This window comes from Bombina bombina, chromosome 2 (genome assembly GCF_027579735.1).
Source record: "Bombina bombina isolate aBomBom1 chromosome 2, aBomBom1.pri, whole genome shotgun sequence".
NCBI classification, from domain to species: domain Eukaryota; kingdom Metazoa; phylum Chordata; class Amphibia; order Anura; family Bombinatoridae; genus Bombina; species Bombina bombina.
Window position 1 is genome coordinate 1,137,687,340 of NC_069500.1, and position 18,831 is coordinate 1,137,706,170.

Consider the following 18,831-nt stretch of genomic DNA (forward strand, 5'->3'; position numbering starts at 1 on the left):
ATCTTTTAAGGGTAAGTTTCCGTGAGATTTTTTGGAGGTCTATGAAGAGTTAAAAATCGCTAGGGTTTTGTGTGGGTGCAAAAGAAAGACTTTTCTCCAAAAGCTCCTCCTCTCTAGTGGTTAGAGTTTTGGAGCTGATGTTAAAGATCTTCTGTTTATATTTTTGTTCCCTCACCACTCTTTCCCATTTCTCCTTTTTGAGTCGGAGTACTATTCCTCCTTAACATCCTCTTCTTCTTCTCTTACTCCTCTTTTTGGATTTCTCCCTGCTGGGGACTCTCCTACCCCTAAATAATGCTCCTGATTAAATTCTCTAGACTGTTTAAAGTAATGACCAATTTTATTTGGTTGTCCCTCTGTAAAATTCTGATTTTTAGCATTAAAATATTTGGGTCTAGCTCCCATTCCTTCACATTGCCCCCCATTTTTATTATATTTCTTGGGATGTTGATATGTTAGATATTGACCATTGGTATGTCCTTTTGGTTCATTCCAGTTCGCTTTGTATTGAGTTCCTCTAAAGGAATGGTTCCTAGCTTTAAAATTCTGATTTTTAAAACTATTATTAGTACTTCCTACATTCCCATTAGTATAACTTTGTTTTTGGTGTACCCTTATTTTTATTTTTATTTTCATTGTTAGAGTAATTTTGTTTAACTTGTGGTGTAACACAATTTGCACCATTATTCTCATTATTTATTATTTATTTTTATTTTTATCTTTATTTTGTTGATTTTGATACATTTTCCAATCTTTTTTCTTTTTATTTAAATTAAACTTAGGTTGGCCATTGACATGAAAGTTCTCATATCTACCATCTATTTCTTCTTCTACATTTGTATCATTAGTGACTGGAGAATCTTCTTTATTATTAGTAGAGTTTGTGAGCATATAGGCACTATTCAATTTTTTCTTTTTGGTTTTTATCACCTCATGTTCAAAAGTGGTTATTGCTTGTCTATTCCTTTCATCCAACTCTTGAAAGTGATAATTTTCCTCACATTTTTCTAACTCCTCTTCAATCTCTCTTATCTGTTCTGTTAGTGTATTTACATTTTTATGCCTATATTTTATAGCAATATTATCTAGCTTAAAAGAACACTCCTCCAAAGCTTCCTCCCACTCTGTATGTAACTCTACTTCTTCCAATTAAAAAATGCAGTTTTTGTACATTCTTAATCCATTCGGTACTAGATTGTTGCTTTTAAAATGTTCTAAAGCAATCATATCGTACAAATGTCTTCATTTTTGAGAGTTTCTCTAATCTCTTAAAGAGGAGTTCAGGATTGGTGGAGTCATTTGGTTCAGTGCTGAAGTTCGTAGATAAAATTATACTTCTATTGGTTAAATTAAAATATTTCCCATATTTATTTGACATGTTTTTAGGCAAGGCTATAGATTATTTCTTTCAAATATTTTAAACTATAAATGAGTTTAAATTAAAGTATATGATCGACCTAAATCAGTCTATTTACATATATACCACTTCTGTGAAATGTATTAAAAAACATATAATATGACTTTTAATACAATACTTTCATATGATAGGTATATGCTCCCCAATATATCACTCTCGCTCTACAATATACATATAAATGAAAGTGAGACAATCACTATCCTACAAAGGACAAATAGCAGTATATAACCATTAATATAAATAATCTATTAATATAAACACACAATCTATATGATATATAAATTCTGTATCATAAAATGCTCTATAGGTCAGCACCTATAACCAGATAACAAGGACTCTAAAAAAGTACCTAGTGAAGTGTATACAAAATATATATATATATATATGGAGGGCCCTATATAGAGTCTAATGAAATGTAATTAATAATAAAATAAAATAGACATAAAAATAAGTAAAATGCCTTATTACAAAGATGCATGTAAGGATTAATCAACAAATATAAGCATACATAAACATACATAAACTTATTAACATAGGATAAAAGGATATATGTACAAAAATTCCCCCAATAGGTAATATCCTTTTAACAGGTCTGTATCCAAACAGTCAGAGTGAGTTGCTGCCCCTTTAAAACACCAGAACAAGCTATATAGAAACAAGAAGGGGATACAGAGGCGCATGCTACTCTAAGCGTAGTAAGTTTGGACAGAATAACACAAATTTATTTAAGACAAAAAAAAACTCAATGGGTTAAGAATGTCCGAAAACTGCATTTTTGAATTGGAAGAAGTAGAGTTACATACAGAGTGGAAGCAAGCTTTGGAGGAGTGTTCTTTTAAGCTAGTTAATATTGCTATAAAATATAGGGATAAAAAGGTAAATACACTAACAGAACAGATAAGAGAGATTAAAGAGGAGTTAGAAAAATGTGGTGAAAATTATCACTTTTGAGAGTTGGATGAAAGGAATAGACAAGCAATAACCACTTTTGAACATGAGGTGATAAAAACCAAAAAATAAAAAATTTAATAATGCCTATATGCTCACAAACTCTACTAATAATAAAGAAGATTCTCCAGTCACTAATGATACAAATGTAGAAGAAGAAATAGATGGTAGATATGAGAACTTTCATATCAATGGCCAACCTAAGTTTAATTTAAATAAAAAGAAAAAAGGTTGGAAAATTAATCATAATCAACAAAATAAAGATACAAATAAAAATAAAAATAAGAGGGATAATTTTGAGAATAGTTATGCAAATTTTATTACCTCACAAGTTAAACAAAATTACTCTAACACTGGAAATAAAAATAAAAATAACGGTACACAGAAACAAAGTTATTTTAATGGGAATGTAGTACTAATAAGAGTTATAAAAATCAGAATTTTAAAGCTAGGAATCATTCCTTTAGAGGAACTCAATACAAAGGAAACTGGAAAGAGCCAAAAGGACATACAAATAGTCAATCTCTAACATATCAACATTCCAACAAATATAATAAAAATGGGGGGCAATATGAAGGAATTGGAGCTAGACCCAAATATTTTAATGCTAAAAATCAGAATTTTACAGAGAGACAACCAAATAAAATTGGTCATTACTTTAAACCGTCTAGAGAATTTAATCAGGAGCATTTTTTAGGGGTAGGAGAGTCCCCAGCAGGGAGAAATCCGAAAAGAGGGGTAAGAGAAGAAGAAGAGGATGTCAAGGAGGAATGGTACTCTGACTCAAAAAGGAGAAAAGGGAAAGAGTGGTGAGGGAACTAAAACATAAACAGAAAATCTTTAACATCAGCTCCAAACCTCTAACCACTAAAGAGGAGGAGGATTTCATGCAAGTAGGAAGAGTAATGAGAATTTACAGTATTTGGTTAATAAAACAGATTGTGAACAAAACATATTTGAAGAGTCTATGACTCTAGAGACCCTAGTAAATTTGGAGAGAGAGAGCAGTGATATCCAAACTATAGAAAGCACTCAAGATCTAGTGGGGATGCTTGGAGATTTGGAAGTAGAGGCCTCTGATTTAAAAATTAACCACACAGGTCTTAAACCAAATTATACTTTTTATCCCCTTTTTCCACAAGTTCATTTCATTCCAGTCTTTATTGAACTCATCCTCCATGATTTAGAGCAAATTTGTAAAAATGATCATGGCCCTAAGCATTGGAATTTGAGACTAAAGGAAAAGGAAGCTTTAAAAAAACTAAAAAGTGATAATAATGTGATATTTTCTGAGGCGGACAAGGGAGGGGGAATAGTGTTAAAGGATAAGACGGATTATCTAAAAGAAGCATACCGATTATTGGGTAACACAAAAACATATACTAAACTAAAAGCTAATCCAACAAAAACCTTTAAAAATCAGTATGACATCCTGATTTCTTCAGCGAGGGATAGAGAGATATTGGATAAATCTGAATATGGGTTTTTGTAGGTGATAGAACCTAAAAGTGTTCTACTACCTACCAAAAATCTATAAGCAACTTATTGATCCCCCCGGTTGCCCGATAGTGTCAGGGATAGGTTCCCTGACCACAAAATTATCACAATATGTAGACACAATATTAAAGGCGATGGTACCATGTCTACAATCATATGTTAGAGACAGCACAGATATTATTAATCAATTATCCCAGTGTCAATGGAAAGAAAACTTTATGTGGATTATGCTAGATGTCTCTTCACTTTATACAGCTATACCACATGATCTGGGATTTTCGGCTGTTAAGTATTTCTTTAGGAAAACCAACTATATAGATCTTAATCAACAATCTTATATAATTGATAGTATTGATTTTATTTAAAAAAATATTTTTTTTTTATTTGAGGGGGAATTTTTTCTTTAGACTACTGGTACCGCCATGGGGACAAAATTTGCCCCAAATTTTGCAAACTTGTACATGGGGTGGTGGAAGGATTTGTATATTTTTTCAAATAATCCTCTCAATAAGTATATTGTGAGGTGGTTCCGGTTCATAGATGACATTCATATGGCAAGGTCCAGAGAATGAAATAGAAAATCTTGTGTCATATGTGAACCGGAACTTTCTCAATCTAAATTTTACATAATGCCACCATTCAGATTGTATAACCTTTTTGGATTTGACTCTGACACATACAGACAATGAAATTATTACAGGTCTTTATAGAAAGGACACTGACATGAATGCCTATTTGCACGCTAGGAGTGGACATCATGAAAAATGGATCAGAAATATCCCATTTGGGCAGTTTCAAAGAGTCAGAAGAAACTGCACGAATGTGGAGACTTTTGAGCAAGAGTCTACAATATTAAAGGAATGTTTTCTCAGTAAAGGCTATGATCTCTCTCTGGTGCAAAAGGCTTACACTAAAGTCAGGAATTTAAACAGGACTCATTTATTAAAAACAAATACAAAAAAAGATAAGGAAATACTACGAGATGCTTAATCTTTGTTTATCACCAAATATAATAGATTGTCACGCCAAATAGACAATACTTTTAAAAAGCATTGGTCTGCTTTATTACAGGATCCCATACTTAAAACAATTCTATCCGATAGACCCCAAGTAATAGAAAAAAAATCAGAATTTTAAAAATATTCTAGCACCCAGTAAGCTAAGGGAGGACAGTAAACGGCTAAATTGGTTACAAAAGAGAACAAAGGGATTCCATAAATGTGGCAGAAAAGGATGCTTGAGTTGTTTACATATAGACAAGGAAAATCAAAATGTTGTTTCCCTGAGAAACAATAGAGTTTATGACATTAAAAGTTCAATGAACTGTAAGACCACCCATGTTGTGTACCACTTGTCATGTTCATGTGGAAAGATATACATTGGAAGGACTAAACAAAGCCTAAAAACTCGCTTTTGCGAACACCTAATAAACATAGAAAAGGGAATTTTGACACATGGGGTATCGGTCCATTTTACCATAGTACATAATCAGGACCCCAGTAGTTTAAAGGTAAAAGCTATAGAATAATAAAATTGGACAGTATGGGAGGAAATAGGCTATTAACCCTCAGACATAGAGAAACGTATTGGATATGCACCCTAGTTAGTCTTGAACCAATAGGGATGAATAGGGAAATTGATTTGGCAGCCTTCTTGATAGAGGTCTAAACTAATTTTATATCCCCTTAGCTCATTTTAATTGATAACTTTTTAGTAGATAATTGTGTGTATATATGTATGCATATAATCCTATGAGTAGATGCATTCACTAGGAATATTTAATTATTTACCTTATATTTGTTGAAATATTAATTAAGCAAATTTTAATCGCTCAATATGATTTGTTGTAAATAAAAATATAAAATAAGGAGCAACAATAAAAATATACGTTTAGTGGGGTTATGTCTCACTTTAAAATTAAAATTAAAATTATATACTTTATTAACATACAAAGATTATATTGGCATATCCTTTTATACACACATATGTTTGTGGGGTATGAATGTATTTATAAGATTTAAACAATTAATTTTATTTATCTTATTTTTTAAAGCATACACTAAATTACATCTGAGACAGATATGCTCCCGCAGGATTGGATGAGTACCAGTCACGTGGGATTGATTTTATTTCTTTATATAAACGGGTTGTGATAACAGTGGGCATGCCTCTAACGAAGTAGGAAGTTACCTATGAAATGCATTAGGCCACACCCACCATCTACACATAACACTCAGCTGTTCTAACTATCCGGCCGGAATCTCTGTGAACAGCTGTGAGTTTTAGTTTAGTTTTAGGCTTGTTTATTAAGCCTTTTTGGATTTTATGCACATTCAGTGCTCGTGAGACTCCGCCTGATATTGATTGAATTCCAGTGCCCAGCAGAGACATTCCTAGTTTGGAAACCCACACCAGTGGTAATATAAAGGAGAACTTTCGTATGGGACACTTTAAGTACTAAGCAAGAGTCGTGATAATCACTGATGTGCTTTTTGTTTGATGTGCCTTTTACATACCTCATAATTGTTTGAGGTCTGGATATGTGAGTTTTTATTTATCTTAAATAAATTTGAGTTATTCTGTCCAAACTTACTATGCATAGAGTAGCGTGCACCTCTGTGTCCCCTTCTTCTTTCTATAATGATAGATGTCTGACAATTGATATCAATGCAAGAAAACATTACATGACTCAAAGGGACAGTCAACAGCATACATTATTTTTTGAAAACATACATGATCCATTTATTTCTAAATACAGTTTTATTTATAAAATAACATTTATTATAAAGTACTTTTTAACTCTGTGATTAGCTTGTATCTAAGCCATTGCAGACTGACCCCTTAATTGTTTATTTTGTACAGGCTTGCATTTAGCCAATCAGTGCCCTCTCCCTTGTGATCAATATATAATCAATATCTTTGAAATGGAAATATTATTTCAATGCATTTTGCACTTTTCAACAGCTAGAGCAGTGCTTTCCAAACTGTGTGTCGGGACACACTAGTGTGTCGGCAGCAGTGTGTAGGTGTGTCCCTGCTTAAGCACAATTTTTTTTTTTAATTGTTTTTTGGTTTCTGACTTTCCATCTGCCTGCTACACATATCACATGGTTGACACGCGATTGATACCTAGTGGGTCACAGATCATCTTAACCAATTGGCACAGCTCAGTGGGAACTGAAACTATTACCATTGGCGGATTTGGCGGCACATTGGCTCCTGACAGCACGTGTAGTCTCCTTAATTGGCTCGTGACTGCAAGTGTAGCCAGTGAGTGGGACAGCAGTGTGTTTGCAGCGCAGGCAGTAGTCAGTCGGACTCACAGAGCTCTGAGGGTGGCAGCTTAAACGCTGAGCTAAAGTCAGAAGTCAGTGGGATTTTTTTGCAAGTAGCTCCCAGTAGAGCATTGCTGCTCCTGCTCTTGATAATTGGATAGGAAGTGGAAGCTTAATATTGCACCAAATATTCAGAAACTGTGTTCATCCCATCAACCTCATACATCTCATTAAAATAGTAAGTAGCTATTGGTGTTATTAATTTTTTTTTTAATTCTTGCACATACATACTGTTACTTGTAAATATATTTTGTTATTATATAATTTATGTATGTGTCCGTATCTTTTAAAACAAGTTAGTTTAACCTCCTTTTTGCTAGTACAACTGAATTACTGTGTCGCGAAATGATGTAGGTCTACAAAGTGTGTCACCAACATGAAAAGTTTGGAAAGCTCTGAGCTAGAGGGTGTAAGTTAAGGTGTGCCATTCAGATAACATTGTGACCACGCCCATGGATTCATGGGCGTGGTCACAATGTTATCTGAATGGCACACCTTAACTTACACCCTCTAGCTGTTGAAAAGTGCAAAATGCATTGAAATAATATTTCCATTTCAAAGATATTGATTATAGCATATGATCAGAATTTGTTTTAGCTTTCAAAAAAGTATAACAAGAGATCAAACACAATTAGATGTTACAAGTGAAGTTAACATTATGTCACAATTGCATTCCCTAGGTAATTAATGAAAGTTTGATTCAGAATAAACTGTCCCTTTAACATAAGAGGCATACTTCAAATTATAATAAAATAATGTGAGACTACCTAGGATTATGACAAAAATCAGGATAGCAACATAAATACAAAAATATATTTAATCTAATTCCATTTGAAGTAAAATTTAGAAATCAAACTAAGGATTTGAATACAAATATTGTATTATTTGATTCACTGTCAATTTAACACATGGGGTCATTGATTCAACCTTCTAGTTTGATAGTGCCTTGATAAATGGATCAAACAGAGATTTAAAACATTGAATGAAATTGTAAATATCAATCATTCATAAACATATATACCATTTTCATAATAATTGTGATTAAGTTATCACTTAATGACGAATACAAACTAGGAAATCATCTCTGCTCATTTATACATACATTTTACAAAACAATGAACTCACATGCATATTTAAGAATATGTTTTACCTTGTCAAAAAAAGAAAATATGTCTAATAGTTTGTGTCAAAGTTATGATTTTTACTAATGATATCCAATCTTGATTTAATATTTTACAGATATGGATGTTGGTGCTGGATCTCAACCTCGGGTTTGTCCCAGTCTGGTATGTCTCATTATACTTCTCTCTTGGCTTATAAATGTGTACATAACATTGCCTAATACCCATTCATCTATATGAACATCAATCCTCTAATTTAATGTAAATTGTATGTAAAATGGAAAATCATGATTCTGATATAGAATTCCATTCTACTAAGCAAAATCAGAATTTATTAGTATTCTAAGATATCTTAGATCTTAGGGGCTGGGCCATTTTGGATTCAGCACCTGGGTAGTGCTTGACAGTTTCTGGCTAAATTTAAACACAAATCAGAAATTTGTTCACAGGTGCTGAATTTAAAAATACACATCTCATATGCGTAGATTCTTTATTCTTAAGATAGCAAGAAAATGATATATTCATTATGATAAGATTCAATTATCTCTTAAATTTAACCCCTTAATGACCAAGGACGTACCAGGTACGCCCTGCAAAAACTGTCAGTTAGTGACAATGGACGTACCTGGTACGTCCTTGGTCTAATTGAGCGATGGGAGCGATTGCGATTGCTTCCAGCAGCTCTCAGGGTATTGCAGTGATGCCTCAATATTGAGGCATCCTGCAATATGCTTTTTGAAGCATCCGATGCAGAGAGAGCCACTCTGTGGCCCTCTCTGGATCGGCCATTGATGGTGCTGATCGTTGGTGGGTGGAAGCTGCTGCTGGGAGGCGGGTGGGTGGCCCATCGATGGTTGCTTCCTGTTCCTGGACTCTGAAATTGTCTGCACGATCGCAGTAGCATGCGAGGGGTGGGGGGGCGCGCGCCCCACATTTGCGATCTCAATTGTGAAGGATTGTTGGTATATACTAGGTATACAATATAATTTATTATTATATTAGAAGTAATCTCCAGTAAAATGTTGGAGAACTTATCTTAGCAGTTGCCAGCCAATAAAATTAATATACGTAACAATTAAAAAAGTATATTTATTCCTAAATTCTTGATTATGTCTGTGCACCTTAATATATAAGTGCAGTATACTCACAGAATGATATCAGGCAAACAGCTCCACAGGTGATATCACAAAAAACAGCAGGTGATTTCACAAAAAACAATGATCAAGAAAGGAAAAAAGCTGGCTTTATTTAAAATAAAATATATGTTTATTTTGCTCAACCAAAAGCATTTCAACGGCTATACCGTCTTTTTCAAGAGCTATTTAAAAACTTTGTATAGCTTACAGAAAATCATATACAATGCCACATCGCAGGTGGCCTTAAATACACAATCATGAGTGGTATCTGATACCTCATTGGTTGGGGTCAGATTTACACTCGATTTTAAAAACATTTAAGATAAAAAAAAACATTTAAAATAAAATTAAAAAACAAATTAAACGGTAAACACATATTTAATTCAAATGTCTAAAAGTAACATTATTTAAAAAGAAAAAAATATAAACCAATCCTAGATCATTGAATTTCTCAGTTCCCTTTCAGGTTGTCATCTGTGTGCAAGTTCTCAACCAGGTCCATTTCTGTATGGCTTTGTCCAATAGTGTAACGGATAGTTGTTGGAAAATATATTCAGGAAAAAGTCCATATTGAACTAAACCATTAAAAAAGAAAAGTTTCCACCAAAAAGAGAAAGACACATTGATTAAATTATTGTATTTAAAAAGTCTTTTAAATAGATACAATGATGTTGCTCAATCAATACAATAATGTTATTAATTTATATCAAAATATATCCTCTCCTTCTAAACATTATGAAATCGAAATATACATTAAGATATAAATCCCCATATGTATTATATGGTATTTATATAGGAGAGTTGCAACTTCATGTATATTGTCCTATCTTGTATGTATTTCACAAAACATCAATTTTATACATCAAATACAAAAAATTAAACATCATCGGCTAGATTTAGAGTTTTGAGGGCCAAAGGGGTGCGTTAGCTACGCATGGTTTTTTTCCCCCGCACCTTTTAAACAACACTGGTATTTAGAGTTCTCTGAAGGGCTGCGTTAGGCTCCAAAAAGGGAGCGTACAGGCATATTTACCATATTTATTACTTCAACTCTAAATACCAGCGGTGCTTACGGACTCGGCCAGCTTCAAAAACGTGCTCGTGCACGATTCCAGTTTGAGCTGAAAAGAAACCTAACACCTGCAAAAAAGCAGCATTCAGCTCCTAACGCAGCCCCATTAATTCCTATGGGGAAACACTTCCTATGTCTGCACCTAACACCCTAACGTGTACCCCGAGTCTAAACACCCCTAACCTTACACTTATTAACCCCTAATCTGCCGCCCCCGCTATCGCTGACCCCTGCATTACACTTTTAACCCCTAATCTGCCGCTCCAGACACCGCCGCAACCTACATTATCCTTATGTACCCCTAATCTGCTGCCCCTAACATCGTCGACCCCTATATTATATTTATTACCCCCTAATCTGCCCCCCCCAACGTCGCCGCTACCTACCTACACTTATTAACCCCTAATCTGCTGACCGGACCTCACCACTACTATAATAAATGTATTAACCCCTAAAGCTAAGTCTAACCCTAACCCTAACACCCCCCTAAGTTAAATATAATTTAAATCTAACGAAATAAAATAAATCTTATTAAATAAATTAATCCTATTTAAAGCTAAATACTTACCTGTAAAATAAACCCTAATATAGCTACAATATAACGAATAATTGCATTGTAGCTATTTTAGGATTTATATTTATTTTACAGGCAACTTTGTATTTATTTTAACCAGGTACAATAGCTATTAAATAGTTAATAACTATTTAATAGTTACCTAGTTAAAATAATTTCAAAATTACCTGTAAAATAAATCCTAACCTAAGTTACAATTAAACCTAACACTACACTATCAATAAATAAATTAAATAAACTACATACAATTATCTACAATTAAATAAACTATACTAAATTACAAAAAACAAACAAACACTAAATTACAAAAAATAAAAAAAGATTACAAGAATTTTAAACTAATTACACCTGCTCTAAGCCCCCTAAAAAAATAACAAAGCCCCCCAAAATAAAAAAATGCCCTACCCTATTCTAAAATAAAAAGTTTACAGCTCTTTTACCTTACCAGCCCTTAAAAGGGCCTTTTGCAGGGCATGCCCCAAAGAATTCAGCTCTTTTGCCTGTAAAAAAACAATACAATACCCCCCCAACATTACAACCCACCACCCACATACCCCTAATCTAACCCAAACCCCCCCTTAAAAAACCTAACACTAAGCCCCTGAAGATCTTCCTACCTTATCTTCACCACACCGGGTATCACCGATCCGTCCAGAAGAGGCTCCGAAGTCTTCATCCTATCCAGCAAGAACAGGTCCAGAAGAGGCTCTGAAGTCTTCCTCCTATCCGGCAAGAAGAGGACATCCGGACCGGCAAACATCTTCATCCAAGCGGCATCTTCTATCTTCATCCATCCGACGAGGAGCGGCTCCATCTTCAAGATCTCCGGCGCGGAACATCCTCTTCTCCCGACGACTAGACGACGAATGAAGGTTCCTTTAAAGGACGTCATCCAATATGGCGTCCCTCGAATCCGATCAGCCAATACAATGCAAGCTCCATCTGATTGGCTGATTGGATCAGCCAATCGGATTGAACTTGAATCCGATTGGCTGATTCAATCAGCCAATCAGATTTTTCCTACCTTAATTCCAATTGGTTGATAGAATCCTATCAGCCAATCGGAATTCGAGGGATGCCATCTTGGATGACGTCCCTTAAAGGAACCTTCATTCGTCGTCTAGTCGTCGGGAGAAGAGGATGTTCCGCGCCGGAGGTCTTGAAGATGGAGCCGCTCCTCGTCGGATGGATGAAGATAGAAGATGCCGCTTGGATGAAGATGTTTGCCGGTCCGTATGTCCTCTTCTTGCCAGATAGGAGGAAGACTTCGGAGCCTCTTCTGGACCTCTTCTTGCCGCATAGGATGAAGACTTCGGAGCCTCTTCTGGAAGGATCGGTGATACCCGGCGTGGTGAAGATAAGGTAGGAAGATCTTCAGGGGCTAAGTGTTAGGTTTTTTAAGGGGGGTTTGGGTTAGATTAGGGGTATGTGGGTGGTGGGTTGTAATGTTGGGGGGTATTGTATTGTTTTTTACAGGCAAAAGAGCTGAATTCTTTGGGGCATGCCCCGCAAAAGGCCCTTTTAAGGGCTGATAAGGTAAAAGAGCTGTAAACATTTTATTTTAGAATAGGGTAGGGCATTTTTTTATTTTGGGGGCTTTGTTATTTTTTTAGGGGGCTTAGAGTAGGTGTAATTAGTTTAAAATTCTTGTAATCTTTTTTTTTTTGTAATTTAGTGTTTGTTTTTTTTGTAATTTAGTGTTTGTTTGTTTTTGTAATTTAGTATAGTTTATTTAATTGTAGATAATTGTATGTAGTTTATTTAATTTATTTATTGATAGTGTAGTGTTAGTTTTAATTGTAACTTAGGTTAGGATTTATTTTACAGGTAATTTTGAAATTATTTTAACTATGTAGCTATTAAATAGTTATTAACTATTTAATAGCTATTGTACCTAGTTAAAATAAATACAAAGTTGCCTGTAAAATAAATATAAATCCTAAAATAGCTACAATGTCATTATTAATTATATTGTAGCTATATTAGGGTTTATTTTACAGGTAAGTATTTAGCTTTAAATAGGATTAATTTATTTAATAAGATTTATTTTATTTTGTTAGATTAAAATTATATTTAACTTAGGGGGGGGGTGTTAGGGTTAGACTTAGCTTTAGGGGTTAATACATTTATTATAGTAGCGGTGAGGTCCGGTCGGCAGATTAGTTTTAATTGTAACTTAGGTTAGGATTTATTTTACAGGTAATTTTGAAATTATTTTAACTATGTAGCTATTAAATAGTTATTAACTATTTAATAGCTATTGTACCTAGTTAAAATAAATACAAAGTTGCCTGTAAAATAAATATAAATCCTAAAATAGCTACAATGTCATTATTAATTATATTGTAGCTATATTAGGGTTTATTTTACAGGTAAGTATTTAGCTTTAAATAGGATTAATTTATTTAATAAGATTTATTTTATTTTGTTAGATTAAAATTATATTTAACTTAGGGGGGGGGTGTTAGGGTTAGACTTAGCTTTAGGGGTTAATACATTTATTATAGTAGCGGTGAGGTCCGGTCGGCAGATTAGGGGTTAATAAGTGTAGGTAGGTAGCGGCGACGTTGTGGGGGGCAGATTAGGGGGTAATAAATAATATGTAGGTGTCGGCGGTGTTAGGGGAAACAGATTAGGGGTTCATAGGGATAATGTAGGTTGCGGCGGTGTGCGGTCGGCAGATTAGGGGTTAACATTTTTTATTAGAGTGTCGGCGATGTGGGGGGACCTCGGTTTAGGGGTACATAGGTAGTTTATGGGTGTTAGTGTACTTTAGAGCACAGTAGTTAAGAGCTTTATGAACCGGTGCTAGCCCATAAAGCTCTTAACTCCTGACTTTGTTCTGCGGCTGGAGTCTTGTCTTTAGAGCTCTAACGCTCACTTCAGCCAAGACTCTAAATACCAGCATTAGAAAGATCCCACTGAAAAGATAGGATACGCAATTGACGTAAGGGGATCTGCGGTATGGATAAGTCGCGGCTGGAAAGTGAGCGTTAGACCCTTTCCTGACTGACTCTAAATACCAGCGGGCGGCCAAAACCAGTGTTAGGACCCCCTAACGCTGGTTTGGATGGCTAACGCAGGACTCTAAATCTAGGCGCATGTATTTTATCTTATCTTTTCTATCAAAATATCTGTTGTTTACAGAAACTGACAGACATTTCATGTAGTGTTATAAATTTAGGATTTATAACTTGTATTTACACAAAAAATACAACAAATTAAACATTATGTATATATTTTATCTTATCTTTTCTGTCAAAGTGTCTGTATAGTGTTATAAATTTGAGATTTATAAATTATATAAAGTGCATTATATCTTGTCTTTTTTAAATGTAAATTTTAAATTTAAACAAAGGCAGCAATGTTTGTATCCTTATTCAATCCCCACTGTGCATAACTTTTAAGTATAATCCCATGGGAAATTGGACATGGGATTATTCCTCTTAGTTTGAATTAGGAGATTGGATCATTTTCTCCCTCTTCTTCCAATCTCCTAATTCAACCTAAGAGGAATAATCCCATGTCCAATTTCTCAAGATTTGTAACAACTTTTAATAATGAACATTTCGCTATTAAAAAAATCATAGAGAAACATTGGCATATCCTTCCTTAGGGATGATGAATTTTTGGGTCCCAATATACCAACAAAACCTACCATAATATTTAGAAAAGGTCATAATTTAAAACAAAAACTAGCACCTTCTATGATAAAAGGGATGCCCCCCCCCCCAAAAAAAACAATACAAATTAATGATTTAGTAGGTTTCTACACATGTGGGAGATGTAAGGGATGCAACTACACTAAAAGGACAAACAAAACCTTTTCCTCATCAGTTACAGGAAAGGTATATGAAATAAGAGTTTATAACATGTAAAACAAAAATGTTATATACCTGCTACAATGTGGGTGCAAAAGTCAGTATTTAGGACAAACCTCAAGATTCCTTAAGACAAGGCTATTAGAACACTTTAATAAAATAGAGAAAGAACATGAAGATCATGGTATACCGGTGCATTTTAATAATTGTCAGTTTATTAAGAAGGAAAATTTTCTGTGGCTGGGAATAGAGAAAGTTAAGGTGCATTGGAGAGGGGTCCAAATATCAAAAGAGTTAGATCAAAGAGAGCTTAAATGGATACATTCACTTAAAACTTATAACATTTAAAACTTATGCACAGTGGGGATTGAATAAGGATACAAAGATTGCTGCCTTTGTTTAAATTTAAAATTTACATTTGAAAAAGACAAGATATAATGCACTTTATATAATATATAAATCTCAAATAACACTATACAGATACTTCGACAGAAAATATAAGATAAAATATTTACATAATGTTTAATTTTTTGTATTTTTTGTGTAAATACAATTTATAAATCCTAAATTTATAACACTACATGAAATGTCTGTCAGTTTTTGTAAACAACAGACACTTTGACAGAAAAGATAAGATAAAAAACATAATGTTTAATTTTTTTTTTTAATTTTTTGTATTTGATGTATAAAATTGATGTTTTGTGAAATACATACAAGATAGGACAATATACATGAAGTAGCAACTCTCCTATATAAATACAATATAATACATATGGGCATTTATATCTTAATGTATATTTCGATATCATAATGTTTAGAAGGAGAATATATATTTTGATATAAATTAATAACATTATTGTATTGATTAAACAACATCATTATGTCTATTTAAAAGACTTTTTAATTACAATAATTTAATCAATGTGTCTTTCTCTTTTTGGTGGAAACTTTTCTTTTTTAATGGTTTAGTTCAATATGGACTTTTTCCTGAATATATTTTCCAACAACTATCCATTACACTATTGGAGGAATCTTATCATGTGACCAAGCCATACAGAAACGGACCTGGTTGAGAACTTGCACGCAGATGACAACCTGAAAGGGAACTGAGAAATACAACGATCTAGGATTGGTTTATATTTTTTTCTTTTTAAATAATGTTACTTTTAGACATTTGTTTAAATGAATTGTTAAATATGTGTTTACCATTTAACTTGTTTTTTATTTTAAATGTTTTTTTTATCTTAAATGTGTTTAAAATCGAGTGTAAATCTGACCTCAACCAATGAGGTATCAGACACCACCCATGATTGTGTATTTAAGGCCACCTGCGATGTGGCATTGGATATGATTTTCTGTAAGCTATACAAAGTTTTTAAATAGCTCTTGAAAAAGACAGTATAGCCGTTGAAACGCTTTTGCGTTGAGGAAAATAAACATATATTTTATTTTTAAAAAAGACAGCTTTTTCCTTTCCTGATCATTGTTTTTGTGAAATCACCTGCTGTTTTTTGTGATATCACCTATGGAGCTGTTTGCATGATATCATTCTGTGAGTATACTGCACTTATATATTAAGGTGCACAGACATACTATGTCAATGTGATATTCTTTGAACACAGATACAGACAGAACCCCTTTTTGGGAAGATTGTGAAATCACCTGTGGAGCCGTTTGTCTGATATTATTCTGTGAGTATACTGCACTTATGTATTAAGGTGCTCAGACATACTATGCCAATGTGATATTCTTTGAACACAGATACAGACAGAATTCTTCTGGGAAAATTGTGAAACATAGAGAAAAATCCTTTGGAGATCCCTTAGAACCAGCACCTCTATCTGCCAATATACATCGTTTGTACAGCTTTGAGAGAGACTGTTTAGAAGGCAGCGTTTCTAACTAAAGGGAAGTAACTATCCTATTGTATACTCTTCTTTTTTTTTGTTCTAAATTTATATATATTATATATAAATTTTCATATATATTATATATGAATCAATTATACACGCTTGTTCCGTTACAATAACAAAAACAGATCATAAAATATATATCTCTAAATTTAACCTTACTCACAATGAATCACATTAAAATACCTCAAATGAGGATCCCAGAACAGTCTATAATTATCCAGCTTAGTTCACTCCAATATCAGAATATGGACTATTGACTTAACAATGCTTAATTAATAACTACCAGAGATTTAACCACAATAACCAATTCATGTATAGCTCTAAGAGAGTTCACAATAATAAAATTGACATAAATCTGGAGTGCAAATTCTTTTCTAGCAACTAAAATTATTTAGCATCAATATGACTAGTTCTAAACTATGCAGGACTATGAATATAAATTTAAAATACCAAATATGCTCTTTATATTACCAGCTTCAATTAAACTGTAGCAACAATGAATGTATTTCCTTTAAAATATTCAATTATAATCACTGCCATACATTACCACGTAACTAATTTGAAAGTTTTAGCTTTCTCAGATAAATTTGTTCACCTCATAAATAAGAAAGGTATTGCAATCCTGGATATAAAAGGTTAGCCCAATTTTGCTTATAGAGACTGTGTTCCAAAAGGCAGCGGCTGTTAGTCAGTCAAAATTCCAGCAAAAGACCCCTTTTTCTCCTATGCATCAGTCTTTTATCAATTGATAAGGCCCGCCTCTGTTTTGTAATCATTGGTGAATATTCAGATACGCCCCATGGTAGCTTGTCTCTGATAGGCCCTCGGAGCTGAACATTTAATTGACTTACAGGGAATGTATGGTTTCTAATAGTCAATTAGTTTGGCTGTGATACCAGTTTTAGTCCACTAGGAGGCAGCAGACACAGAAACAGTTTTACTATCAAATACTTCTACAGTTTAGTATTTGATTAAAAGTTTTCATTAAATATATTTAATTTCCAGCATTAATAAATTATATGTCCAATATGTATGGGATTATTTAATACTATTTACCCAGAGTATTTTCATACTAAACATGTTATACTACTTATAGTATTTTAAAAATGCGTTTCAAAATTATATTTTCTATTGAAAGGATTATAATACCTTCAGCATGGACCCAATTACTTTCTCAGTTATCATCTTAATATCACATACATACCTTGTGAATAGCAGTCAGATGTAATTTCATATTGCTATATTTATATTGGATTATTATCCCATAGTAATATAAATATTGCATATCTGTATATCTCTTGCTGAGTGAATAAAAACATATAGTATAATTTACATACGCACTTATTAGATGTCTGAAAAATATAAGAATATGTTATCAATTTTGAAACAATTTGGTTTTTAAATTGACTATAGAGTTACTTGTTAAATTCAGCAAATACTTATCTAATATGTTACTGATAGACATTAAATTCAGCAAATACTTATCTAATATGTTACTGATAGACATTTCTCTCAGGTCCACAAATACACATTTATATAATTTATTTGGACAGTGTGAGGCAAATATTAAATATTTGAAAATGTTATAGATAATTTGTCTGAATTTTAAATCCACCAGATTTTTATGCTTTCAAAGAACACGTGTTTCTGCTATTAAGATCTAACTGTCAGGGTTTTTCCCTGTTGTGTTTGCCATGTGCTGCTGGCAGCCATTTTACTCACCTCTCTTCCTGACTTGGTGCATTGTGGGGGATGCTGCTCACTTCCTGCACTTCTCAGAATTGTGATGTCATCATTTATTATTTAAAGGGCCTCTGTTCAGTATGCTTTGCCTTTGCGTTGTCTCAGACCTGTTTGTGAGAGTTCCTGTGTATTATCTGGCTGCCTGACGTCCTTTCTGGTTCCTGATCCCTGGCTTGTTCTTGAATCTACTGTTCTCCTTGTTCCTGATTCTGGCTCGTCTGACTATTCGCTTTGGCTCCTGACTCGGCTCGTCT